Source organism: Rattus rattus, chromosome 5 (assembly GCF_011064425.1).
Source record: "Rattus rattus isolate New Zealand chromosome 5, Rrattus_CSIRO_v1, whole genome shotgun sequence".
Lineage (NCBI taxonomy): Eukaryota > Metazoa > Chordata > Mammalia > Rodentia > Muridae > Rattus > Rattus rattus.
The window spans coordinates 53085091-53112786 of record NC_046158.1 but is presented as its reverse complement, the minus strand read 5'-3'; the positions used below and the strand labels follow the sequence as shown (position 1 = coordinate 53112786).

Sequence of the window (27696 nt, the reverse complement as noted above, 5' to 3'; positions counted from 1 at the left end):
CGGAAAATCCCGTGTCACATAGCAAGTTCATTAGCATCCTCAGAGACAGGGAAAACACCTCTCATCTTCCTTTGGCCTTCCAAATCTCCCATCATTCCATCCGGCTGACCTTAGTTATATGTGGCATTCTCTAGGCAGGGGGGCCTGAGAACTGCACTGTTCTTGTTTTAACTGCAAATTGCACCGAGGTGACCATCGCACATACAAATATTCAATCATAGTCAAGGAGATTGGTGAATTTCCATAAGCAAACCCCTATGTCGTAGCCCCCAGGAAAGGAGATAGATGCTATCAGCAATCCCAGGAGCCATTGCATGCTCCTTTCTAAGTATTCTTTCCCCCTTAAATCACTTCAGGGGCTAAGGTGAAGCTCAGTAGTAGAACTCAGCCTCTAGATTCAGTATGTACCACCTGGCAAGAAGTAATGCAATCAATAAATGCAAAAGTGAGATGGATAGTGCCCAAAGGAAGTATTAACAACCAATACATACATACATACAAAATTTTAATGTCCTTAGTCACTGGGAAACTCAAAATCAAAACTACACCGAAATTCCATTTTACCCAGTCAGAATGGCCACCATCCAGAAAACAAACAGCAAACATTAGAACAGATATAGGAGGAGATGCCTTAAACATTGTTGGTGGGAAAGTAGGGTACTACAGCCGCAAACCAAAGACCCTGTTATAGGATCCAGCTGGTCAGTTCCTTTAGGTATCTATGAATGTCACCAAAACCATTTGCACATCAGTGGTTATCACAAAACTCAGAGTTGTGAAATCAGCCTGGGTATCCATCAATAGAAGAATGGATTAAGAAAAACATGATCTATACACTCAGTGGAGTATTATTCAAAGGGGAAGTAGCCCCAAATCCTAGCTACAAGCAAATGGGTAGAACTGGATAGCATCATGTGAAATGAGCCAGACTCGGGCAGACAGACATTACGTTTCTGTCTTACGCAGAATAGATGAGAGCTGAATGAGGGTTACTTAGGGAAAGGAAAGGGGTGAGTGGGAAGGTAGCGGGGGCGGGGGGCAATAGAGAAGGTGACTGTGATCAAAGTATGTTGCATACGTGTGTGAAAAAGCATGTCAAAGCCCACCATTTTGTAAAAACATATAACTGAGAAGCACAGCACACACACACACACACACACACACAGTCTCTCTCTCTCTCTCTCTCTCTCTCTCTCTCTCTCACACACACACACACACACACACCAATTATGATATTTGAGTTCTCATGCCACAGACTGACTTTTCTCATTTGTGACCTATAATCGAAATGGGATGACATAATACAAACCCTTGCTTGACTGACTTTTCTTACTCAGCATCCTGTCGGCAAAATACATGTTGCTTGGAGCGAGAGTCAGAGTCTGCCACGTGGGAGGCTTAGTCTGTGGGTATCTAGCTGTGGAAGAACGTGTTAGTCTGTGGGTATCTAGCTGTGGAAGAACGTGTTAGTCTGTGGGTATCTAGCTCAGTGGAAGAACGTGTTTTTAGCATGTGTGAAGCCGTGGGCTCCATCCACTATATCACAAAAGTGTTTAAAGTAAGGAGATCTGTTCACAGTGGAGCGTAGCAACGCCAGAATCCATTCATTTTCTTTTTTCTTAAGTCAAGAACCTTCCCCCTTTTTGTGTAAAGAACACACTTCCCAAAGTTGATAGGGTAACTCCGTATGTGCAGTGCTTCGCTGGTGAAGACAGAGCTTTGGGCTTGGTCACCAGCATCACATAGAGTGGGTGTAGTTATGAGCATCTGTAATCTAAGCACTTGAGAGTAAGAGGCAGAAGGATTACCTACAAGGCCATTCACTCTTGGCTGTACCACAAGACTGAGGTACCTGAGAAGCTATTTCAAAAAGAAAGAGGAAAGGAGCTGGGGGAAGGCGGGAGGGAAGGAGAGAGAGAGATTACTTCAGCACTCTTTGGCATGTTGAGCCTGCAAGGTTCACTGCTCTCTTGCTCTGGAACTGCTATTAAATACAATAAGGGCCCCTTGAATACAAGTGACGTGGCTCCCTGGATTCAGTTACTAGGTTGACATGGGTGACAAACTGGGCAAGCCATTTGGCATGCTCCCCATCCTAGAAGCAGCAGAGTGGGGCGCTGAGATTTTTATCAGGCTGTTCAGAATGCTGTGCAATTTTAAGCTTATTCATTCAAGTGTTATTCATCTTTGGAATTTCCCATTAAAAATATCTGATGTGGGGCCGGCAAGATGGCTCAGTGGATAAAGGTGCTTGCTGCCAAGACTCATGACCTGAGTTCGAACCCCAGATCCCAAACGGCGGACAGTAAGACTTGACCCCTGAAACACACAACACTGAGATAAATGTGGTTTAAAATCACATTATGACATTATGGTTTTGGCTCCTATCTTTCTCATCTCTTCTAAGAAAGAAGGTACTTTTTCATATGCTTATTGGCCACTGGATGCCTGCCTTCTTTAAGTCTTTTGACTGATGGTCTACCAGTGTGCCCGATTTTTTTTTTCCTTGTTGATCTCTGATTCCTTTATTTTTACCTATGTCTACTTTAAAAAATCTTTGCCAACTTCAGTGACATGGGGGGGCATTCTTCTGTTCTCTCATCAAACCCTTTATTGTTTCATTAAACTTCCATTTCATTGTTTCATTAAGCTCTTTATTGTTGTGCTGTTCACAGTTCAATTTACAATTCATCTGCCATTGACTTTCACGCACAGTGAAATATACTTTTGAGCTTCCGAGTTGTGAACTATATCAATCATAGTGGCATAGTGAAGGCAGCTGAGAGCTTACACTATGCAGCCATGGACTAGGGTAACTTAGGCCTAGATTCCATCCCAAGCATCACAGAAAGAAACAGAAGATTCCTAGGCAAACTCCCAGCCCCCTGAACTGCTTTGCAAATGCATACTATCTCCTGTGAGGCAGTTCTGCACTCTCCACACTCTTCCCCAGCACCTGCTCTGACTCTTCTTTCTCACCCAGCCTCCTGGGGTGTCGCCATTGTTGCCCACTGCAGCCTGGAGTCCTAGCAAGAATAAACTGGATCTCAAAGAAATAGAAAGAAGACCAGGGTGAGATCTGTTGTTAAATGTGAATGTTAGAATACTTTCACAGAAATGTGGCTTTGGCTTGAGGATTATGGCTCAGTAGTAGACGGCTTGTAAGGTCTTGTATTTGATGAGAAGAAAGAAGGGAGGAAAGGGGAAGGGAAGACAGGAGAGGAGAAGGGAGGGGGAAAGAAGAGAGACGTTTAAAGATAGTAAGCTAAGCACAAGCCTAGAGGAGAAGCTGTTCCTACCAGGGTTGCTAGCCCTGCCTTTCTCAACTACAGGGACAATGACTCCTGCAGATTTTCTTCCCATGGATCAACTGGCATTTTCTCCGTAACACACAAAATGCAGCACAAAGGGATTTTTAAAGCAAATTTCCTAGTTTCCCTACAATTCGATCCCCACCTCAAGGTCCTCCATTAGCTATGGAGTAGCTGTGAAAACCATAGGATGTACCTGGAGCAAGTGTCTTCTAAGCCGAACTGGATTCCCAGCTCTGTCCTCCAGCCGCGTACATGGATTTCCTTCAGCAGCGATAACAGATTAAAGCAGGTGGGGGACTGGCGTTTTTAATGCCTCTAGCCTAAATCATGTCCCCTTTCTCTTGCCATTTCAGGGCACATTTCTAAGTCATCTCACTCAGTGATAGGACCTCACACCATAGCAAGGCTTCCGGAGGAGGGCAGGTACCTTAGTGGTCCTTACTGGGTTTGCAAAGATATAACCAAGTCTGGTGGACAGAGTAGGCTGTGGTACCCCTTTGTGATCCCTCTGTCGCTTCGTGGTTCTCCCCAGAGGTCTGACCCTCTGCACAGCTCCTAAGATCTTGCCAACTCTGTTTTCCAAATACTCTGGTAATTATTCTACATGCTTTGTCTTACTTAAATAATAATTCTTCCTTACAGAATAAGCCTGTATTACAGATGTTCTCACCGCCCGTATTCTATACACCAGGGCCTGGAGGTTACGCAACATACCCAAAGGCCTCATGTCTCCTACGTGGTAAAAGTTTTTGCTGTGAATTACCTCCTTGACTCTTGTGTGAATGTTCACTAATGACCCATCCATACATTCCCGCTCTGCCTTGCAGATCTTAAACAAGCCTCTCATTACCATCCCAAAGAATTTATCTCTGTAAAGGCCCATTGCACCAAAGCATGCCGATTACCTTAGTAAATCCCCTCATTCAATTCATGAAACAACTAATTCTTGGCACTGGCTATGAGCCCGGCAGCAGTGCTGATGATTGATAAGGGTGGGGATCAAAAAAAAAAAAAAAAAAGTGCAAATCGTATTCACGTTACCAATCATAGCCCAGTGAATTGAAGTCGATTAGAGGGAAACTGAGTCCTCCAGTTACTAGCCCATGGATTTGACCGTTGAAGACTCGGGCAGACAAAAAGCTAATTTTGTATTTGATGTCCTCGACTTCAGTGTTATCCCCCAAAAGCAGTTCAAGTTTTCCTTTTGTGCTCATTTGAAGGTTTCCAGGCTGAGAATGATCCAAGTCCATCGCCTCTAGGTTCAGCAGGCCTCGAGGCCCAGTCTCCCCGCTGTCCAACGCACGGCTTCTCTGGAGATGGAATCTCAGACAACTTGAAAATACCACTTCAGAGTAAATACAGTCGTTTTTAATTTTTAAAATTAGTTTATTTAGTTTATGTGTATGAGTGTTTTGTCTGCACATGTGTGTCGGGTGTCCTCAGAGCCCAGAAGAGGATGTCAGATAGAAATGGTTGGGAACCAAGCCTGGATCCCCTGGGAGGGCAGACAGTGCTCTTACCCACGGAGCATGTAATTCTAAGGGACTTTGGGACGAACCTGCAAGCTAACCACTGAATAGAAGTTTTTATGGGAAATTCTGTCCATGTCTCCAAACAGCAATTTTGAAACACAGTCTGTTAAGAACCTCAGGACACTTGCATGGCTCAGGCGACTTAACCCTTGCAAGCCTGGCTGCCCTAACATGGGGCTTCAGCTATTCTCCTGTCCTTTACTCTTTCAGAAAAAGGTAGATATTTCTACCCTGATGCCAGTTCTAAACTTGAAAAGCATGTGCCTTTAGCCCCTCTGGGGAGACCGTACTCTACTGTGGGGATCTGGAGGGTGTGATAGCACGGCTTTCTTGAGTCCTGGTTATCCGTTTTTGAGAAATCTGGCATGCCCTGTAAACAAAGCTGTAATTGGCTGAAAGTGAGAAAGCCTTCATGGGAGCTGGTGATACTGAGGCAGTCGGTGGGAGTTTCCTACTGTGAGCGCATGCCCAGGAAGATGTTCTCTCCACGGCAGGCGGGCCTGGGCCGAGAGGTCACAGTCCTGCAGGAAAGTCCTCCTAAGTTGGGAGTAGCCAGTTGGACCAGTTGCTTCTCGGTGCCTGGATGTGGCACCTGGGAGGGGAGAGCCCTCACATGAGCAATCCTTGGACTTCGTTCTCAGCAGATTTGAACTTCCACCCACTAGAGTTTTGTGATCTGTAAAATGGGTCACGTTGCCTATTTTCAACAGGCCGTGAGAACACGGGGAGTAAGACACGATGGCGTCTTACAGACATTAAAGCCGCAGGGTTGGGTGTTTTGTTTTTATGTTTCTTTAGCTTCTCAGTCTAGAAAATACGCTGACCAGTCATGATGACCACATTACGTGTTAAACCCATTGTTCTATCACAGAGGATGTAGTGCGGACAGTGGCAGTGCAAAGTTAAACAAAAGAAGTCCGAGGTGGGTGAATCCTGTGTGCTGGAGGCTCCTAGGCTTGTGATCACTAGGAGATATCTTTCCAGTGTGAACTCAGGAAAGAACTCAAATCATACAAGGGACCTACCCAGGCCTTGGCAGTGCAATCCATTTGAGACGCGATGCCTAAACAGATGCCCACTCAAGTTCACTTAAAAAAACAAACAAGCCAGCAGCCGCCATGGTCTAGGCGTGCAGCTCTGTAGCAGAGTGTGAAGCGCTAGTGTCTATCCCAGCACCTTCCATTTTGTTTGCCATTTGGAGCTCTATCCCAGAGCCCTGTGCATGCTCGCCATAGGTCTACACGTGGGGGTCTAACCCAGAGGCCCGTGCACAGACAGGTACCTGTCTACACTGGGTAACGATTCCCAGCCCTCTCTCTCTCTGGAGATTTTACTCACATCGGTAAACTCGATTCCTCAAATCAGCTCTTAAGATAAAAACTTAGCAGGGGTTGGGGATTTAGCTCAGTGGTAGAGCGCTTGCCTAGCAAAGCGCAAGGCCCTGTTCGGTCCCCAGCTCCGAAAAAAAAAAAAAAAAAAAAAAAAAAAAAGATAAAAACTTAGCAAAGGTCTTAAGAGACAAGGTGAATTCTGATCTGAGTATAATGGAGCAGATGTCTCCCCTCCCACCCCCAAATTCTACTTCAATAGGACCTTTAGGCTGAATTCCATTTCTCAAAAAAAAAAAAAAAAGGAAAGAAAAACGAAGGGATGTGCATGGAGGCAGGAAGGGTGGAGAGAGGAAGCCGAGAGCCTGAGAGCCTGACTCACCGCAGCCTTTGAGAGGAGGATTAAGCTTCCGCCCCCTCAGCCTGATGCAGTTAACTCCCACTTTGGAAAATAAAGCAGATCTTGACACGAAAGCAGTTTACAATGGCTCAACCCAGGATAGGAAGGAGCTAGATTCTTTAGCGTCCAGGTTGCCGTGTGAGTGTGAGAACATGTCTGGTTGTCAGGACTCTCTCTGTTCACAATAGCGAGGGTAAGGAGCCAGCTTGGGTAGTAATCAGGGGATAGACGCACAGATAAAGGACGCATGGCATGTGCGCGCCGTGGGATATTATTCTGCCTTTGAGGGGAACAAAATCCCGTCATTTGCAGCAAAACGAACAGAAACGGGAGATGTTGTATTAAGTAAAAGAAACCAGACGTAGAAGGCCAAGAACCACATGTTCTGTGTTATACAGGGACCCTAAGGAGTTGAAGGGAGAGTAGGGCAGTGTTAGCTAGAGTTTGGGAAGGGTGGAGGAAGAATCAATAAAAGCAAGCTGGATTTGATTAATGCACGTAGTGTTCATACAGTGGAATAACACACCACACCTCATTAACAAGCACACTTTATAGACGTATTCAAAATAGACGAATAAATAAAAAAAAAAAAAGTAGAAGTGTACAAAGTGCTCAAAGGCCCCAAAAGTGCACATGTAGCTCCCTAGTCGGGTTCTTTCCTGCCGCGTGTGAGGCCTGGGCTTGGTCCCTGGGGTGAAGGGCGGAGGCACAAACACCTATTGCCTCATTTTTATGGCTCTGTCCTTCAGAAGCAATTAAGGCAGTAATTAGGGAGGTTCATCACACAGAGAGAATAAAAAAGTCTTACTGAATCCACCAGGAAGAGTTCAACAAATACATCCTTATGGTGGTACGCTCTTTTATATTTAAAAGAAATTGCTGAATATTTGTGCTGGGATAAGATGTCTCAGATGTCTGGAGGACAACCCTAGGTACCAGTATGTACTCACATGGTTTTATTCCGGTAAAGCAAATAAATGTGTGAATACATATGTGTGGACTTCCAATGGCTCCTAAAGACTTAGACATACCGGTCTGTTTCTATAAGCTCAGCACTCAGGACACAGAAGCAGAAGGATCTCAAGTTCATGGCCAGTCTGGGTTACAAACATAGTGAGTTCCTGGCTAGTAAGACCCAGGATTGTAAGACCCTGTCTCAGAAGAGGAAGAAGAAGAAGAACAATGAGGAGGAGGAAGAGGAGGAGGAGGAGGAGGAGGGGAGGAGGAGGAGGAGGAGGAGGAGGAGGAGGAGGAGAGAAACAAAAGGAGACAAATAAAAAAAACTCCTAAAAGTCCTTGAAAGGCTTTAAGTTCAAGAGAATAGATGGGGCCCATGCTCTTAATCTCCCTCTTTCTCAGTCCCTCTGAAACAATCTAAACTTCACATATACCCAGAGCGACTGAGAACACACTTTGTACAAGTTCAGAAGGGAATCTCCTTGCATCACCAGGATCTGGTTCTGGGTCTCCATCTCTGAAGTGGGGAGTCTACTGGGGAGTGAGACAAGAGATTTTTGTTTTTCCTGCTTTTTGTAATGAGAGACTCTCCTTCCTGGTACTAGCTATACTCCAAGACTCAAGGTGAATGTATGAAACTTCAGCCAGGACCGGAAACTAATAATACGCTGTGTGATTGCTACAAATACATAACTGCCGTGCTTTTCTCTCTTAAGTACCTAACATAGTTTAAATCATATATTAGGCTTGTAAAGGACTAGCAGTGATAAGACAAAAAACAACTGTAATAAAGTAATTTTAAGAGTCATGAATTATTGATTTCTAGATTTTTCCACTTGATGTTTTTGGTCGTTTGTTAATCATGAGTAGCCAACACCTCAGAAATTGAAATATAGATAAGGGCAAAGCACTGTATTTGGATTTTTTCCTTAGCACTGTGAATTTTTGTGAACAGTTACTAAAGCCGAGCGTAGCCTATGTTTGTAGTAGAACACTGTGGAGGTAGGGACAGAGGAGCTAAAGGGTGGGTTACATAGCGACTGCCAAGCCAATGTTTGTTCACTGCATGGTCAGATTACACCTCAAAGAAAAGAAAAGAAAGAGAAGGAGGTAAGGCTGGGGGAGAGAAAGCAGAAGAAAAAAGACAAAGCATGAAGTTGTCCACCCATAACCTCAGCACTCCAGAGGTGGACGCAGGAGGACTACAAGTTTAAGGCCAGCCTTCGATAGGCAGTGAGACCCCATCTAAAGGGAGGAGGAGGAAGAGGAGACAGGGAGGAGGGGGAAGAGGAGGAGGAGAAGGAGTTGTGGGAGAAAGAGGACAGAAGAGGAAAGGTAAGATAAAAAGAGGAAGACAGAAAAGGAGAGAGGGGAAAGGGGAGGCCAGGAGAAGAGACTACTGAAGGGTAGGCACAGAAGTAAGCAACATGAAGGAAGCCATTTTACATTTAGCTTTGCTAGGATTCACCTAAACTTGAGAAGGGAGAGAGTAGGGCAAAGGGAGAAGGAGGGAGCAAGAGAGAACATTTATCTTATGTCATTCATTCATCCTGAGGAGGGAACCCACATCCTCACACATGCTAGGCAAGTGCTGTGTCACAAGTATGCCTCTAACTCTTTTGAAAAACTGTTTTCCTTTGAGGCAGAGCTTCACTAAGACATACAGGCTTGCCTTGAACGTTCAGTCCTCCAGCCTTGGCTGCCCAAGTTGTTAGTGTTACAGACCTGGGATCACAGCCAGGCCACTAGGCCCGGCTCAAAGGGAATATTTGAACAGTGTAGTGACTTCTGCCTACCAACGAACCCATAGTAAATCTGACAGAGATCATGCAAACTTGATCCGTTCTGGTCCCATGTGCTTTTCATACTTTGAATTTCTGTCACACTGAGTCTAGCATTAGCAAAACCCTTTGTTTTTGTTTGTCGACTCTTAAATGGCATGGTGTGTATACCTCATGAGTTGTGCAAGGACAATTCAATGTTCTCTCCCAACACTGAATAATTCAAGATATTTTCCAGAGTCATTCTTTCAAAAATATTAATTTAAATTTTGGGGGGTGTGTGTGTGTGTGTGTGTGTGTGTGTGTGTGTGTGTGAGAGAGAGAGAGAGAGAGAGAGAGAGAGAGAGAGAGAGAGAGAGACAGAAACAGAGACAGAGGCAGAGACAGAGAGAAGAGGAAAGGAGATGATGACACCTCTCTCTCTCTCTCTCTCTCTCTCTCTCTCTCTCTCTCTCTCTCTCTCCAGAATTTCTATTTTGATAACAAGAAGTATTCTTGTTGCGACTGGAACATCGCATGCACACTGGGGAGCCCTTATCCAAATGCCTTCCACCAGAAAGAGTCCAGGTCTCATAGACTTCAGACTTCAGGACATTTGTACACCCTTACTTGTTGAACATTCCTAATTCAAAAATTTGAAATTTTGGATTTTGGAGCATTTCACATTTTTGGATAAGGCATGCTCAAATTAACTATATTGCACAGAAAGAGAGGGAGGAGAGGAGGGAGAGAATACATTAAGTTTTTAAAAAAACAGAAGAGAAAACAAGATAACTTGATGGTAACCCCTGCTCCCCCTCCACCTGCTCCTGCTGATGGCCACAGCTGATTCCTAATAGCTATATTCTTAGGACCAGCTCTTTCCCACCTCGGCCACACAGAGCACCTTTCAGTGGTAAGATATTACGTCATCGTGATTTTCTGCGCTTCCCACCCAGATACAAACCTCAGCTCCAATCTATGCCTACCGGTCTTTATCACCAACCCACTGATGGGTTTTCTCATGTTCCTTCTGTAATGTGCTTTGCGAGCTTCTGTGGAGCTCAAATTTACTTTGATCTATTATGACAGTGCTTCTCAACCTTCCTAAGGCTGCGACCCTTTAATAGGGTTCCTCATGTCGTGGGGATTCCTAAACATAAAAATTATTCATTGCTACTTTATAACTACAATTTTGCTACTGTTATGAATTGTAACGTAAATATCTGATATGCAAATTATTCAATAAATGACCCATGCGAAAGGGTCATTCTATCCCCAAAGGGGTCGCAACCCACAGGTTGAGAACTGCTGTGTTATGATTTTTTTTCCCAGACTTGAAACACACTTAAGAAGTGAAATTTGCAGCAGAAGTGTTAAACAGGGTGGCCCCGCATTGTATACGCTCAAAAGTCAGGCCAGAAACTCCTGCTGGTATGGAAAAGAATCTCGCGTGCCAGTGATTATTAATTTGTGCTTCTGCCTGCAAATTTGAGCAATTGCATCTGGGCTGTCCCCAAAGAACGTCTTTGAAAGCCTACATCACAACCAGGTGTTTATCTTAAATGTGTATGGAGCAACCAAATCCTTTGGATTTTTTTGGATGATAAGGAGTAGGTAGCCACTGAGCGAGGCTGAGCCCTTAGGAAAATTATCTAACCTGGCCATCTAACCAGGCTGTGGGACTAATGGTCCCATCCAGGAGACAGTGTAAGGGCGAGCTCGAATGCTCCCCACAAAAGATACTTGGAAGATGCACACTTACAAGCAAAGGAACCCTGTTTTAATATCTTTTAATATTTTATTCATTAATTTTATGGAAATGGATGTTTTGCCTGCGTGTGTGTTTGTGCACCACACGGAGGTCAGAAGACTGTGTTAGATCCCACAGAACTAAAGTTATAGATGGTAGTAAGCCGCCATGTGGGTGCTGGGAGCTGAACCCAGGCCCTCTGCAAAAGCAGCCAGTGCTCTCAATTGCTGAGCCATTCTCTCTCTCCAGCCCCATCATCTCAAAGGCTTTTAATCTTCTAGATTTGAAATAGAAATAATTCTATTCTCTCTGCAAATTAAAGGAGAGGCTCCCTGTAGGTATGAAGTGGCAGGGTCCTATCATATGAGGACAAGCTTTAAACCATTTATCAACAAGAGGAAGGGGCCTGAGATGTCACCAGTGGCAAGAACCTTCCTAGCTGTACGTAAGGTTCTGGGTTCTATAATCAGCAAATCTCTCTCTCTCTCTCTCTCTCTCTCTCTCTCTCTCTCTCACACACACACACACACACACACACACACACACACACACACACACACGACAAAACATATCCAACAACAGAGTTACTGGTCTTTTTCAGTGTGGAAAGGAAAAACAAGTTTCCAGGGGTGAAGCCTAGAAACAGTCTCATGTTTTCCTTTCACGTTCTGTAAACTGTTTACTTATTCTTATTCTTGGCAACAAGAGACTTTTTTTTTTTTGCATGAAATCCATCTCTAAGAAAATACGCACTTGGAAGCTGTTGCCAACAATAAGCTTGCCCAGTTGGAAGGAGCCCATTGGCAGAGTTGGCACCGATCGGCTTTAATCCTTTCTCAGGCACTGAGGCAATGCATGCAAGAGTGTACCTGTCGGGAGTTGCCAGGTAAGCCCCATTCTTCTTGGCCATCTGCAGAAGGCCACAGCCACATCCTGTGACATGTGTCGTAGGACTGCTAGTGGTGCTTACTGCAAGTCCCCAAGAGTCAATTTCAAAAGCTCTCAAACGGCACAAATCCAGATAGATCTGAGTTCTGAAAATTCTTTTTAAGAGCAAGTCTCTCTCAGATGTACCGCTATCCCAGCTCCACCAGGGCTTCTGTTGTTATCTTTGTGATCTTAGCCTTGTAGCTGTGCCTCCTTTCCACATATCACACTCACCCCCCAAACTCAGCACAACTTCCCTAGGACACTCCACCCTTTGTGTCATTGGACCTCAAACCCTCTGGTTCTCTTAAACAGTTTTCCAGCTTGGTCTGTGCTTAGCAATCTCTCCTGCATCCCACCCCCTCGCCAAGCTCCCACCAAACCCGCAGCGTTGAAACTATCCTGAGCTCCACCCCTGGCCCACCCGCCCCTTTTTTTCATCGGATAGCTACTCACTGGAGGTGGGCCAAAGTGCAGGCTGATGCTTCATGTGGCTCTCTGCCTTTTGTTAAATAAGGTCGGGTGTTGACATGTCCCTCAGAGTCTACAGTATTTGATAATAAAGAGGGATGGAAGGCATATTTTCTGACACCCCCCCGCCCCCAAACCTTCCATCACCCCCTAACCCCCACTCCCGCCACCCCAGCCGCCGCCTTTAAAGGTCTCCTATCCCTGCTTCTGAGAAGAGGGCAGAGTAGGGCGTATCAGATTGATCTGAAAAGGGTGAGCTGGATCCCCTCAGATCTGGCCTTTGAGAGGAGGAATATGCAAGCCTCGTCCACCGGTCTCCACTGTGATATTGAGTCAAAAGTGTTTAACAGTGGAATTAGGAACACCTAGGAAAATGCCAAACTTCTTATGAGAGCAAGCCCAAAGGAGGGAGTGGCTGTGAAAGCCCAGGACAACCTTTTTGAAACAAGTCATGTGAAGTCTCTGAAGTGATTTGTTTTCAAACCTTGAGTGAATGGAGGTCGTTGGTAAGCTCTCCCCTCCCCCTCCCCATATCTCATGGTTTCTATAAGAGCCACCGTTCCCCACCTCCTTATGCGCCAGTGAAAACCTCTCAACTAGCTTCTGGTCTCACATCGGAGCAGAGAAATTCCCAGGGAAGAGTGAGTGAAGGCTAATCTTTCTGCAACGTATTCATATTTAAATTCTGTTCAGCAAAATTATTTTGTTTGGATGGAGAGAAAAGAAAAACTAAATTTTTGTATTTTTTCATATTTTAAATGAATATGTACATAGTCTGTAGAAATGTATTCTGTTTTCAACAAAATGTGTTTTTAAAAAAATCCACTGCTGCATAATATCCTTATCAATTCATTATAACACAAGCCGGGGCCAGCCTCCATTCTCGCTTGCACTAGAACAGCTAAGTTCTGAGAGCTCGGCATGCTAAGGAACACCGCGGAGCAAGGGTGAGGGAGAAATTAAAGCACACCACAGACTGCAGAAGTCCCACACATGGGGAGCAGATGCAGCCACATGTGGATGAAAACATAAAGTTCAACATCTGATGACTCTAAGACACTAAAAGTTGGTGATGTTTACCTACGGGACGGTGGGACTAGTGAATGGGAAGCCAGCGCAGAAGCAGCTATGACGTGGTAATGTTCTATTCTTGATTTGGGAACTAGTGACTGGAGTGTGTTGATTTTATGAAAATTGAGCTTTAAACACACACTTACTGCCTACATGTTATGCTTTAAAGGTTTACTAGAATTTAGGGCTGGAGACATGGCTCAACGGATAAGAGCGCTCGCTACTCTTGCAGACGACCTGCGTTTGTTTGCCAGCACCCACACGGTGGCTTTCAACCTCTCACAATTCCTAAAAAATAAAGAGATTTAAAAAGAGGAAGAGGAGGAAACAGAATGTAAGATGATACACATAAAAGACAGCTTCAGTTCTCCCTGCACTTGAACCTCTGAGTGTAGTTATCTACACCGCCTGTCTACACCAATTGCCTGTCTATGCACAGGTCCAGGGCATCTAGAGCATTCTTTTGACTTCCTGCACCAGGCAACACACACGGTATACAGACATGCTGCAGGCAAAATACTTACGCACCCAAAATAAGAATAAATCTGTAAAAAGTTACTTCAAAGCAAAGTGTGTTTGATAGAAAACTATGGTTATTTCCTGGCGTATAGGAAATAATAGTAAAATTATCTTCAAAGTGAGGCCAAGTTATGACTACGACTCAGAGCTACAGGGCTTGCCTAACATGCATGAAGAACTGCTAAATACATACAGTTCAGACGGAGATTTGATCCAAGATATAGGATGGATAGATAGATAGATAGATAGATAGATAGATAGATAGATAGATAGATAGATAGGAGGTAGGTAGGTAGGGAGATAGGGAGATAGGTAGATAGGTAGGTAGATAGTGTTTTTGTGTTCATGTGCACACACACACACACAGACACACACACACACACACACACACACACACACACAGAGTCCAGGGGTCTATATCAAATGATCAAATGTCTTCCTCTAATACTCTCCTCAATTATTTTTTCTCACACTTTTCTTTTGAGACAGGATCTATCATTGATTGGTTAGATGGACTGGCTAGTGATCTTCAGTGGTCTGTCTGGCTATCTACACACACACACACACACACACACACACACACACACACACTTTGTTTTTAAAACTTAGCTGTTTTCATATTGAATCGGTTTCTTTGCTTCTTTGTTCCAGAAAGTCTGTTCTGGTTTGTTCTTAACTTTCTCAGAATGGAAAGTATTAGAGATGATCATTTTAAGTCTGCTGGTAGATTACTGCCAAGGATTCTAGGAAGACCCTCAAGCATACGGCTGAGTTGGAGGGCAGGAGGAAGAACAGATCTTTCTAGGCTTCTTGAATGTTTGATTTAGAGTCTCACCCATGAGATTTCCAGGTGCACAGTTAATGCTCTCTGTCTTCCAATGACCCAAGCCCTGTGCCCCCATTTAACCACTCCTGTCCCTCTTACTCACTGACTCCGTCTCCCGCCTCGCCCGCCTCCATTCCCCCCCTTCCCCATCTCACCATTCATCTACCCCTATCCCCTCCGACTTCCATCTCTCACCTTCCCCCACCCCCCGACTCACCCACTCCTCTCCCCCACTCCCCCCCCCCATCCCCTGACTCACCCACCCCCATCCCCCAATTCGCCCACCGTCATACCCCCACTCACCCACTCCTATCTCTCCCACTCACTCTTTCCTTTCCCCCACCCTCACTACTTCTCCCTTGCTTCTGAACATTGAGCAGAACTTGTCCTTGCCTGAGGAAAAAGCGTGGGTTGGCACAGCAAACCACAAAAATTTCAAGTTCGAACTAAATCCCAGTCTACCACAGGATCTCCCTGCACAGATGGCTTCAATAAGACTTAGGGGACAAATCCCTGAAGGGATTTTCCGGAACCAGACTCCATCCCCGCCTCCTCCATAGCACATCATGTGTTAACACATATTTCCTGATCGGTTTTGTTAGTCTTAATTTAAAGTCTTCAAAACCACAGGCCTCTGACCATAGTACTTGACCTTAGTCTTATCAGTAGACGACGTGTGAACCCCCGGGGGAGTCCTGGCCTGCGGAGTCAAACGGTATATTTTTAGTATAACACATCCATATACGTACCATGAGCTTTGTACCTCTCAATGCTGGGCTACTTGCTGTTTGCTGTACTGGGTCACAGTTCTCAGTAGGCTGGTGTCTCAGGAGTCTCGCCTTTCCTTCTCTAACATCCCCCCTAAGTGCTGCACTCTTAGCACACATCTGGCAGAACTCAACCCAGTCATAACATCAGTGCCTTGAGCAAGCTTTCCACTGCCCCACCCAGCCCCCTGCCCGGGGAACTCTGAGAATCTCTGCAGGTACAAGCGGCAAATGATTATAAAACCTGAAGTAACTTATGTATAGATCTAATCATTTTTCATTTTATACCATCAGCGTCAGCAGAACTATCAATTTAGAAATTACGTTTTACAACCCCAGTTTCGTGGAACTCATTCAATGGACACTTATTAACAGCCGTTCAACTAGCAGCTGCCTGCCGACACAGTGACTACCTGTAGATATTCTTAACAGGAGCAGGACACAGATTTCCACTTTTTTATTAACCTTTGTTTAAAATGATGTCTTTTTATTTATATCAACCTTTGATTAAAATGAAAATTATCCTTGTTTAGAAATAATATAGAGCTGAGTGTGGTAACTCACACTATAAGCCCAGCACTTGGGAGGATGGAGGAGGAGGATCTTTACAAGTTCAATCCTAAACTATACAGTGAGCCTTCGACCAGACTAAACTATAAAGTAAGACTCTCAAAGAGGGGGGAAATCCTTTGAAAAATAAAAACAGTAATATCTAGCTTGCAGTGGTAGTATAGACCTACAATCAAGAATTTGAAGACAAGCTGGTATATACTGTGAGAGTATGTCTCAAAATAACAATCCAAATAAAGACAAAAATTAAAAATCATCTAAATTTGGATTATGGTTCAAAAGCAATTTAACAATTTTGTCACGGTGTGTGTGCCAGCCCAACCCAGTCTTATTTTAAAAGAGGGAGAGGAATAATAAAAGCCAACAAAAAAATGGTGGGGGGCAGGGTTGGAGGGTCTCTTAGCAGGGCTTAATCCACGCTGGCTTTTAGGTAACACACTATATAATTTCTCAATGAAAGGATCGTTCTTGTTTGGGGAAGAAAACAGTGTGGACCACAGCCGCAACCTTTCCAGGCTTCCAGGGCTTCTGCAGCCCCATATGGACCCAATCAGAGATCAGGTTCTCCAGGTCTGCTGTTCCCCTAAGCCACCTGAGGTTACCGCTGCAGGGCATTTGCCTGCTGCGAAGCAACAGGCTTGAGCACACAAAGGCAGGCAAAGAACTTCTGGGAGTTCTTTGAGAAGAAAGTGGTCCAGCTGCTCCTCCTAATATCACTGCCGTCTGTTCAGGCTGAGGGCAGATGGGGGTTCTGGAGAAAGAAAGAACAGAATAAAAAGGTAGAGATGGCGAGGAAATGAGACTAAAAGTAGAGTCTGATGCTGGTGGGTAGGGGGAACTGTGGAGCGGCAGGTGTTGGTATGTCTAAGCCCCACCCCCACGGCTACCTGGCAACAGCCAGGTATGCTCCGCCCCACAGTTGCCTGGCAACAGCCAACTGTGCCTGATTATAAAGGTGGGTGATTGCCCCCTCCTCTTCCTCTTGCCCTTTCTCGTCTCTGCTCTCCTGCTCTCTTTGTCCCTGTCCCTTCTCTCCCCATCCCCACCCCTTTCCCTCCACGTGCTCATGGCCGGCCTCCTTTACTTATCCCCCCTTCTACTCTTCTCTCATTAAACCTCTCCACGTGGAATCCTGTTGGTTTGGTGTGTTCTGTCGGGAATCGAACCGAGATTTCTACCTCAACAGCAGGGCCTTTGCCATCTGAGAGCTTCAAATCTAGGAAACCACAACCAGTGTCTCTGGTCCTTGTGGCTGCAAGTATGAGTTCCCATAGTGAACACCCTCCCATGCCTCAGCTTCCTAGCCTTCAAAATGGGGCTAACATTATGCTTCATGAAGTCACCAGGAGGATTAGACAAGAAAACATGCCCGATCCTAGGACTACAGAACAGGCAGGGTCTTGTAAGCTCAAAACTAGCCTGGTCTACATATCAAGTTCCAGGCCAGAGCTTCATAGTAAGACTGTCTCAAAAAGAAAATAAAACAACCACAAGAAAATGCATAAAGATTTTAATTTTAAAGGGAGGAAGATAGGGTGCTGGGCGTGTAGCTCAGTGGTAGAGTACTTGTCTAACACATGCCAAGCTCTGGGTTTACTATCCCCAAACCGAACCGAACCAAACCAAACCAAACCAAACCAAACCAAAAGGAAACAAAAAAGTCCACTACTGACGGTGGGATATCTGCTGCTACTAGCACAAGCGACTTTAATCTACAAAGAAAAGACTTTCATAAGAGAGGTTTGGAGAGCTAAAGGAACTCTCAGAGGCCGAGGGGTAGCTTGGTAGCTCGGACTTGGGAGGCTGTACCCATCAGTCATTCTGTGAAAAGTTCTGTTGACTCTGAGCTCTCGTTGGACAAGTTCCCATTAGAACTTAAGGTACAGAGCTGGCAAAGGTAAGGATGATGAGGCTGAGAGATGTGGAGTGTTCGAGGCAGAGGGAGTTGAGTGATGGACTGCCATGATGGTCACATGAGGAAAATGAAAAAAAAAAAAAAAAAAAGTTATCTGTGAAGTTGGGCCTAAGGGGGAGGAACGGCTGGAGAGAAAGCTTCGTGGTTAAGGACACTTACTGCTCGTGCAAAGGACTCGAGTTATCTTCCCAGTACTCACACCAGGAGCCCACAATCACAGGCAATTCCAGCTCTGGATCTCCTGCCTTCTTCTGGCCCCCTTGGCCACGCACACATATGTTGACATACACTCACACGGATACAAAAATACAATAATAAAAATCTCTTAAAACTCTAAAAATAAAGCAAAGAGAAGTTAGGGTTATCTGTAAGGCATAGACCAGGTAATAGAGTCTAAACTTGTAGGCAAGAGAAAGGAGCTTGAGGAGCACAGAGGAGATTGTCAGTGAGGAAAGACTCAAAAGAGCAAAAGACACTGGAGCTTAAACTGTAGGGAAGAAAGAGAGTGATTGTTAAGTGCTAAGAGGGGATGGGGAGGAAGGAGGAGGGGAGGGGGAGGGGGAAGGAGGAGAAGGAGGGAGAGAGGAGGAGGAGAAAGGAGAGGAGGGGAGGGGGAGGGGAAGGAGAAGAAGAAAGGAGAAGAAGGAGAAGGAGGAGAAGGAGAAGAGAAGAAGGAGGAGAAGGAGAAGAAGAAGAAGAAGAAGAAGAAGAAGAAGAAGAAGAAGAAGAAGAAGAAGAAGAAGAAGAAGAAGAAGAAGAAGAAGAGAAGAAGAAGAAGAAGAAGAAGGAGGAGGAGGAGGAGGAGGAGAAGGAGAAGGAGAAGAAGGAGAAGGAGAAGAAGAAGGAGGAGGAGGAGGAGGAGGAGGAGAAGGAGAAGAAGGAGAAGAAGGAGAAGGAGGATGTGGAGGAGGAGGAGGAGGAGAAGGAGAAGAAGGAGAAGAAGAAGAAGAAAGCATTAGAGGCTGACAGCTAAATAGCCATTTTTGATCACTCAAAGCCATTTTATCCAGGACCTCGTGAACAATAGGCAAACATTTTTTTTTTTTTTTTTTTTTTTTTTTTTTTTGGGGCTGGGGACCGAACCCAGGGCCTTGCGCTTCCTAGGCAAGCGCTCTACCCCTGAGCTAAATCCCCAACCCCAATAGGCAAACATTTTATTATTCTTGTGAACCCTTTTACCACTGCCTCTTGAGACAGGTTCTTACTAAGCTGTTCAGGCTGACCATGAACTTACAATCTTCCTGCCTCATATTCTCAAGTATCTAGGATTGAAAACATGTGGCACCTCACCCAGCTGAGGCCAAATGTTGGTTTCAAACCATGAGCCTTTCTTCTGCCAGATGATTAAGCAATGAAAGATTGCTCAGTCTTAGAAAGGGGCAACCGTAGTTGTAGACCATGATATTTCTGTCTCTGGGATAGTTGGTAGACATACTGTATTCTATCCAGAGGTAGGTCAGGAGCAGTGGAACCAGGGATGAGGATCACAGTCTTGGTCAGTGTCTTTGCTGTAATCAGGTGTGGTACTTCTTCCCTCCCTGGACAGGAAGTGTGGCCCTCAGAATGAGGATGATTACATGGTGGACTTTTAAGAGGAAGAGCTTGGGCTCTTAAGAGGCAGAGCCTAGTGGAATGTTGTTCCTGGCCCCTTCCTGCTTAGTGGCTGCTTTTCTGGTTATATGATTTCCATCTTCTTCACTCATACTTCTGCCTTTGAGGTTCCATGTCTTATGATGTAACACAAACCTCTGTCCTTTTCAGAACCCACACTAGACTATTTGGACTTTCAACTTCTAAAATTAAGAGCTAAAAAAGTACTACTCCCCACTCCCCTCTCTGTGACAGAGTTTCTCTGTAGCCCTGGCTGTCCTGGAACTTGCTCTGTAGACAAGACTGTCCTCAAACTCAGAAGTCTGTCTGTCTCTGCCTCCTGAATGCTCAGATAAATGAATGTGCTACCAGACCTGACTCTAGTCTTCTTTTACAAGTACCCAGTGCTAGTTATTTCTTGGTACTATCAGAAAATGAGTTAATACAATCTTCCTACTAGGGCCCTGACCACAACATGCTGGCCATCCTTGCCTCAGCTTCTTGTGCTGCTATACCAAGGAACTCTTCTAGTGACTTAAACCAACCATCACAGATATCAATCTGCTTGGAAATGAGAGGTTAAGTAATTTGTATGTTTCATTCTTTGTTTCTCTTTGGAGTGACCAGAGATTTGGGTAGCTGATTAAGATTTATCTCTAGGTTATCCTGTCATCTTGCTGTGCCTTTAAAAGCTCATCCCATGCTAGTTAGCAGAGAGAGAGAGAGAGAGAGAGAGAGAGAGAGAGAGAGAGAGAGAGAGAATTGTTGGAGCATTGTAAGACAACTAATAGCAGCAGTCTTGTATAATGATGAAAAGCACAGACTTTTACTGTTCTTGGAAGAGGGAATATGAAACTCCACACAGCACAAGCATGGGTTAACATGACTGTATAACCTACACACACACAAAAAAATGTTCTCCCATATAGGAGAACAGTCGCTTCTAGGTCGAGATGAATGTAAGTGGAAAGACAAATAGACAGATGATAAATGATAGACAAGTATCATGAAGAAATAAATGAGAGAGACTAATGAGAGATTAAAGAGACTAGTGAGAGAGTATTCTATAGTCTAATGAATACCATTAATCCACTTTGATGCACTTGAAGTTAAAAAACAAGTCGGGGGATAGCTCAGTGGGAGATCCCATCCATATAAAAGTAAATAAAAACTTTTCTTTCTTTTTTTTTTTTTGGTTCTTTTTTTCGGAGCTGAAAACTTTTCTTTTTATAATTATTTTATTATATGTATGGGTGTTTTGCCTGCACATATGTCTCTACATGTTCATGCCTAAAGAGGGTCAGATTCCCTCGGACTGGGGTTACAGAGGGCTGTGTGCCATCATGTGAGGGCTGAGAATCCAACGTGGATCCTGGGGAAGAACAACCAGTACTTTAAACCTCTGAACCACCTCACCATACAGGAGAAAGAGAGAGAGAGAGAGAGAGAGAGAGAGAGAGAGAGAGAGAGAGAGAGAGAGAGATAGGTAAAGGCAGGAGGACACGTGAAGTAGCGAGATGTCAGACCCAGACCCCCTCCTCAAAGATTCCAGTCTGGTTTCTGGGTTTCCAAAGGGACCTGGCTAAACCTTAACTCCTGAAGAGGTCAACTCCTGCCAAACTTAGGTTGGTGAGACCGAGTGCTTCTCGTGTGGCCATCTATGGAACTAAGGGCTTTAAGAGCCATACCTCACTGAAATGTCACAGCCACCTACCTGGCTTTTCCACTAACTCTCTGGGTTACAGATCTCTCAAGTGGATCTGAGTCCGTGGCAGTCAGGTTCTGCAAAGAGAATCAAACCTAACACAGACTGTCCTAGTTTGCTTTTCAGTGCTGTGCTAAATAAACACAGTGAACAAACGCAACCCATGGAGCAAAAGGTTTATCTCATCCTACAGCTTACACAAGATTGTGAAGAGAAGTCAGAACAGGAACTCAAGCTGGAATCTGGAGGCTGGAACTGAAGCATTGCCCAAGCTTACTGGCTTTCTCCTCATAGCTTGCTCAGCTTGCTTTCTTATACTACCTAGGACCACCTGTCCAGGGGTAGCACTGCCTCCAATGGGCGAGGCCCTCCCACATCAATTGTTAATTAGAAAAATCTCCCATAGGCTCGGGTTTTCCAGTTCTGAAGTGATCTAGTTTGGCTGGCCAAAAACAAAAACAAAAGCAAAAAAAGAAAAAAAGAAAAAGAAAAAAGAGACCTAATCAGCCTACCCTGCTTCCCTCTTCTTCTCAGCCCCATTCCCCTGAGTTATTAATGACAGTAAAGGTGTCCTAGACCAGGTGTCCTCACAGTGTGGTCCCCAGGCCAGTGCCATTGTCACCATCTGGGAAGCTATAAAAAGAAACCACCAGACTACTCCAGACTTACTGACTCCCAAACTCTGGGGAAGAGGCCCAGAGATCTGGGTTTAAACCACCGTCCATGTGACTCTGGCATGTGTTAAAACTTGAGAACTAGGGCTGGGGAGATGGCTCAGTGGTTTAGAGCACTGACTACCCTTCCAGAGGTCCTGAGTTCAATTCCCAAAAATCACATGGTGGCTCACAACCATCTGTAATGAGATCCTATGCCCTCTTCTGGTGTGTCTGAAGACAGCGACAGTGTACTCATATACATAAAATAAATAAATAATTCTTAAAAACAACAACTTGAGAACCACGCTCCTAGGCCAATGACGTCACTCAGCACACATTTCAAAATTCACATGCCTGTGTTTCACACTACCCTAGAGAGTCAGATTTACTTGGTTTAGGATGAGGTCCCCACAACGGTCTTTTTAAAGTTCCACAGGTAATGGAGACTGCTGTACTTTCTGGAGCAGTTACCTTCCTCAGGAGCCACCAAAGGCACATTCGTAGTCTAGTAAAGATGCAGGGACTAGCCAATGTGGAAGCAGCCCAGTTTCCCAAGTTTAAGTTCTATCTCTTCCTCCACTACAGCTGGGAAATGCTCTCTGGCTAAGTAAGCAAAAACTTATTAGTTTGAGCACTTTCTAAAGCCTTCCTTACTTTAAACTCATAAATTTAGTCTCCAGTGAATGTTGAGAAGATGTAGGGGAGAAAATTCCAACCGTCCTCAAAATAATTGAATGGAGGAAATGAGATTTGTACGTGGCATAGTAAAAGGTTAATATGACCAGCTATTACCATCCCATTCTTTCTTAGATTTATGTGTTTTGTGCTGAAGGTCTTGTCATCTCACTTAGCACATCTCCGGCATTCGGAGGGTTCAATCATCACTTGTGTAATGAATGGATTCACTAATCAATCAATCAATCAATCAATCAATCCATAAATGGCATCAGTGAGGGAGAAACTGAATTTGTATTTGTCTCTGGCATCCAAAGTCCAGCATGTCGCCATTCTTGGAGTAAAACCCAGGGAATGGCAGTCTCGTGGCAATGATTGTGTTGGGAGCAAGTGCTAGACCTGAATGTCACCTGGGGATACTCTAATCCCAAATTGGGCAAGAAAGCAAAATGAGTGTGGTAGTCATTAGAACCATTGACCAATGAATTCCAGGTCTCTGCTGCAGAATTAAGAGGATACCCTCCTTCCTCTTCCCTTGGATGCCTCATGGCCTTGTCAAGGACACAGGAATAAACCGAGTGTTGTCTTGCCTCCATTGATAAGCTTTAAGAACCGACTAGGGGCTGGGGAATGAACTGCTGCAGCAGCATTCTTACCTAGTATGCACAAGACCCTGGGTTCGATCCCAACACTGAAATAAAAAGAAAAGAAAAAACCAGATATGGCGAGATGAAGTTTTCCATAGGCCCATTATCCAGTTTTACTAAAGATCGTGGTATGTCATTTTCGGCACTAAAGCTGAGTTAGCCCAGAGTTAGTGACCCACCAGGGCGATTATCTGCTGTAGCTTTCCATCACCCCATAAGCGTGGGTCTGGGTGAAAAGTGACCAGAGCCAAGCTGTTATTGAATTGGAGTCTGAAGGGGTTTAAGCATCTTTCCTGTGGGCAATCGCTGCAGAAAACCAGAGGTGGACTCTAGATTCCATCTACCCCACTTCAGAGACCAGGTTTTTTTGTGTTATTGCCCCTAGGTTCTGGTGCTTTCTATTACAGGGTTTTGTTTGATTATTGGGGTATAGGATACAAACCTCTGTTTTGGGTTTTTTGAATTAAAAAAGCTTTAAGTGTGTGGATGTTTTGCGTGCATGAATATCTGGGTACCATGTCCGCCTGGCACTTGGAAGGTAGAAGAGTGGACGTCTGTGGGTTCAAGGCAGTCTGGTCTACAGAATAGGTTCCAAAACAGCCAGAGCCACATAATGAGATCCTAAAGGGAGGGGAGGGGGAAGAAAAGGAGGAAGGGAAGAAGAGAGGGAGGAGAGGGAGGGAGAGAGGGGGGGGAAAGAGGGAAGAAGAGGGGGGAAGAAGGAGAAGGGTAGGGGAAGGGAAGCAGAGGAGAGGGAGGAGAGGGGGAAGGGAAAGTACTTATCAGCCTTTGTTCTGAAGGGAGCTCAGATTGCCACTGTGTCCTGGTTCCTCCTTTACCCTGTATGGCCCAAATCTGCATTCCCACTGGGCAGGCATCTCCGCCATGGGTCAAAGCCACCTAAGTGATCCAAACAAGGATAGTATCTGTCACTAATGGTTACTTGACCCTCTCTATGAATCCTTCACACCCACCTACAGGCATTAGCATAAAGCTTTATCTTGTGAGAGGTAGTGACCAGCTTGTAGTAGAGGTAATTTGAAGCCTAGTCCTCAAAGATAACTGGGCTTTCTTGGCAGGTAGGGACAAAGAGTGTGGTTTATAGGGTAAGCACTAGTTGGGCAGCCTCCAGAATACCGTGAGGTTCTGCTCGCTGGCCTGAGGACACAGGCGCAATCATTCATGTTAGAATTATTCAGGTAATGCATGAAACAGCAAGCAAACAGGCAAAACTGGCTTTGGAATGTTCTGTAGCTCTGATGCATCCCCTGAGTCTTACTGGTTTGAATGTCCATGGAGAGATGAGGAAGGACTGTGCTAGGAAGGACCCCAGTAGCTGAGATGGTGTAGTGCACAAGGTTGGCATGTCCTACTCAAGGCAAGGGGTCTCCCCAGGTGTCTAGGTGAATGTATATTACTACATAAACCAGACACATTCTCCAAAGTCATCAAGTTTGTGGCTTCTTTGCCCCAAAGCGGCACCTGGTGAACTTCGTGTTCTTTACATCATGAGGGGAGCTAATTGGCCTAGTCACTCTTTTCATACTTCAAGGCATCTCATATACATGTGTTTGCATACATGATACTACTTATTGTCTATTATCACTAGTTATATAGTTTAGTTATGATAGCCTAGTTAGGTAGCATCAACACACATATCTTAAAATATTATTGATTGAACAGCATAGACTTGTCTCATGGATCACAGTTCTGGCTGATTCTCTAAATTCTAGCTGGCATGGGGACTCAGGACCCTTTCACCCTAAGATGTCTTTGTCTCCATCACTGAGCCCTGACCAATGCCACAGAGAGAGATGCATAAGACCCCACAGCAGGATTTGTGGCTAGCTCTGCAACTACCGTCTACTACTTGTTCCATATCTCCTTAGTCAAAATCCAATTGCATGGCTCCATCTCAACTGAAAGGTACACTGTGAAGTGTACACTTTTATGTGTGTACCATGAAGAAGAAGAGAGTAGGAAAATGCCATGAAAAGAGATTCCCCATCACATGTGGACACACGTGATGTCCATGTAAGGCGAGCGTCCTTGCCATGTTAACTGGGAGGGGAGGAGGCATTGGTGGGAGTTCTTCCGTTTGGAAGCTGGCAGATTAGCCTCCTCCTTCCTGAAGGACTCACCTACCTGAACCCCCAAGGCTCCGCCCTATCTCTCTCTCTCTCTCTCTCTCTCTCTCTCTCTCTCTCTCTCTCTCTCTCACACACACACACACACACACACACACACACATATGTATGTGCATTTGCATATATGGAGTGCATACATGTATATGCATGCTCCTGTATGTATGTGGTTCCACACGCATGAAGCTGACTGGGTGCACGAGGTATGGAGGCCAATGCTTTCCTCAATTACTCTTCACCTTGGATATTGAGGCAGAGTCTACCATTTGAACCCAGAACTCACCAATTCAATTGGTCTTACCTGGGAGACCAGCATGCCCACCCGGCATTTGCATGGGATGCTGAGCATCCAAACTCTGGTCCTCAGACTTGCAACAAGCCACAGCCACCGGATCATTTCCCCACAGTCATGCGGACTAAATTTTCAGTGAACCAGGGGCCTGGTCTTCTCAAAAGGAGACCTGCATCTGTGAAAGTCTATCTACAGGTGATGTGGTTAGATCAAAACCTCTTTTGCTACATGTATTTATGTTGTGTGTGGTAGGGTGTGGGCATGTGTGGGTCGAGAGACAGCTTGCAAGAACTGTTTTTTTTTTTTCCCTTCCACCATCTGAGAACTCCTTGGCCTTTACTGCTAAGCCGTCTCTCTGCTTACCGTGCCCCCCCAGCCCCACCTCAATTTTGTCTTCTAAATATAAGAAAACATTTTGTTTCTTGGGCTTTTTAGTTGTTTGACATTGCCTCGGCCTCCGTTGTGAGGCATACCTTAGAGGAAGCCTGGTGGGGGCGGTGGTGGCGTGGGCCCACCAGAACGTTCAGGCAGCTTCAGCAGAGGCACACTGCTTATGAGAGCTGAAGAAGCCCGAGCCCAGGAGCTGGCAGTACGATGCCCCACAGAAGCAAAACCTTTTCACTAACCAACCAACAAAACAAAACGACAACAAAACCACCCTAAAGTACACCAGTGTGCAATAATCTATTTATGAAATGGATTTTGGGGTCATTCCAATACATGCCGGGCTTTCAAAAGCTGTTTGTCTTAAAGAGTACAGTTGGCTTTTAGTCAAAAACTAAATTTTCAGTAATGCACACTGACAATTGTACAGTAATTACGGAGTACAAACGACCAGGTGCCTAGCTCAGCCTCTCTCACCAGTGTAAGAGACTCAAGCCAAGTCAAAAAGGCCCTGCCTAGCCAAACTCAGAAGTTCAAAAGCTCAGTCTTTGTCATCAGGGAGGAATCTATTTTAAAAGCAAAGCCATTATTAGGGCTAGCCAGGCACCCTGTGGTAAATACCTTTTGTTAACGCACGTTAGACCTGAACTTTCTCACGTTTGATAGAAGCCTGCTTAAGAGAAACTTCAAACCAAGCTAGGTCTAAGGTTTTTTTTGTTTTCTTTTGTTTTCTTTTTTCTTTTTTCAGATGTCTGACATCAGCTCTGTGGGAGTTGCACAATGGGAAAGTCCTGGCCTTGGAGTCTCACGGTTCCCCTAACCATCATTCGAAAACACAGGCCCGTTCCCTGTTCTTTCTGGAAACTTGATCTCCTTAGCTTCAAAGCAATGACCTTGAGAGTGTCCTAGGGCAGAAAAATATAACAAAACCCAAAATGCATTTCTTTAGCCTATGTAAGGAAGCTGTTTCCTAATGTTGGGGCACTAAAAAGCCCAAATAAAGGTATTATTTACCTTCATAAATTTTACTTAATTACAATGATGATACTAGAGTAGGCTTTTATTCTCTCCTGTTAGTGGAGAGGACGCCAGTGTGACTCCTTTGTACTTTGGTAATGCTGAGGCTTCCATGTTTGCTTTCTGTGTGCTTCTCAGAGTGTGTGGTAAGAAGGCATGTCACGTGGTTTTTACAAGCAGAGTTAAGGCAGACGAGGAGCAGACCCCTTCTCAAAGCCCACCGCCATGCTCAGCAGCTGACAGTTCATATCAAAAGACACCTTCGGGGGTTGGGGATTTGGCTCAGTGGTAGAGCCCTTGCCTAGCAAGTGCAAGGCCCTGGGTTCGGTCCCCAGCTCCGGAAAAAAAAAAAAAAAAAAAAAAGACACCTTCGGTTCTCCAAGCCATCTGGAAAGTGCACACTGCGGACTCTTCCTGAGATTAGAATGAAGCTCTGGAGTTTGGCTAAGGTGAGGAAGCAAGAGGCTTGGTTTGTC

The 27696-nt window shown here is 45.0% G+C and overlaps 1 long non-coding RNA gene across 1 annotated transcript; it reads left to right on the top strand.

Annotated features, from left to right (window-relative positions):
* Nucleotides 1–8558: 8558 nt before the first annotated feature.
* On the top strand, nt 8559–27216 carry LOC116900214. The gene is made up of 3 exons (XR_004387926.1): nt 8559–8641; nt 11787–11930; nt 26952–27216. It is a non-coding gene; the product is annotated as an uncharacterized LOC116900214 (long non-coding RNA).
* Nucleotides 27217–27696: the final 480 nt, after the last annotated feature.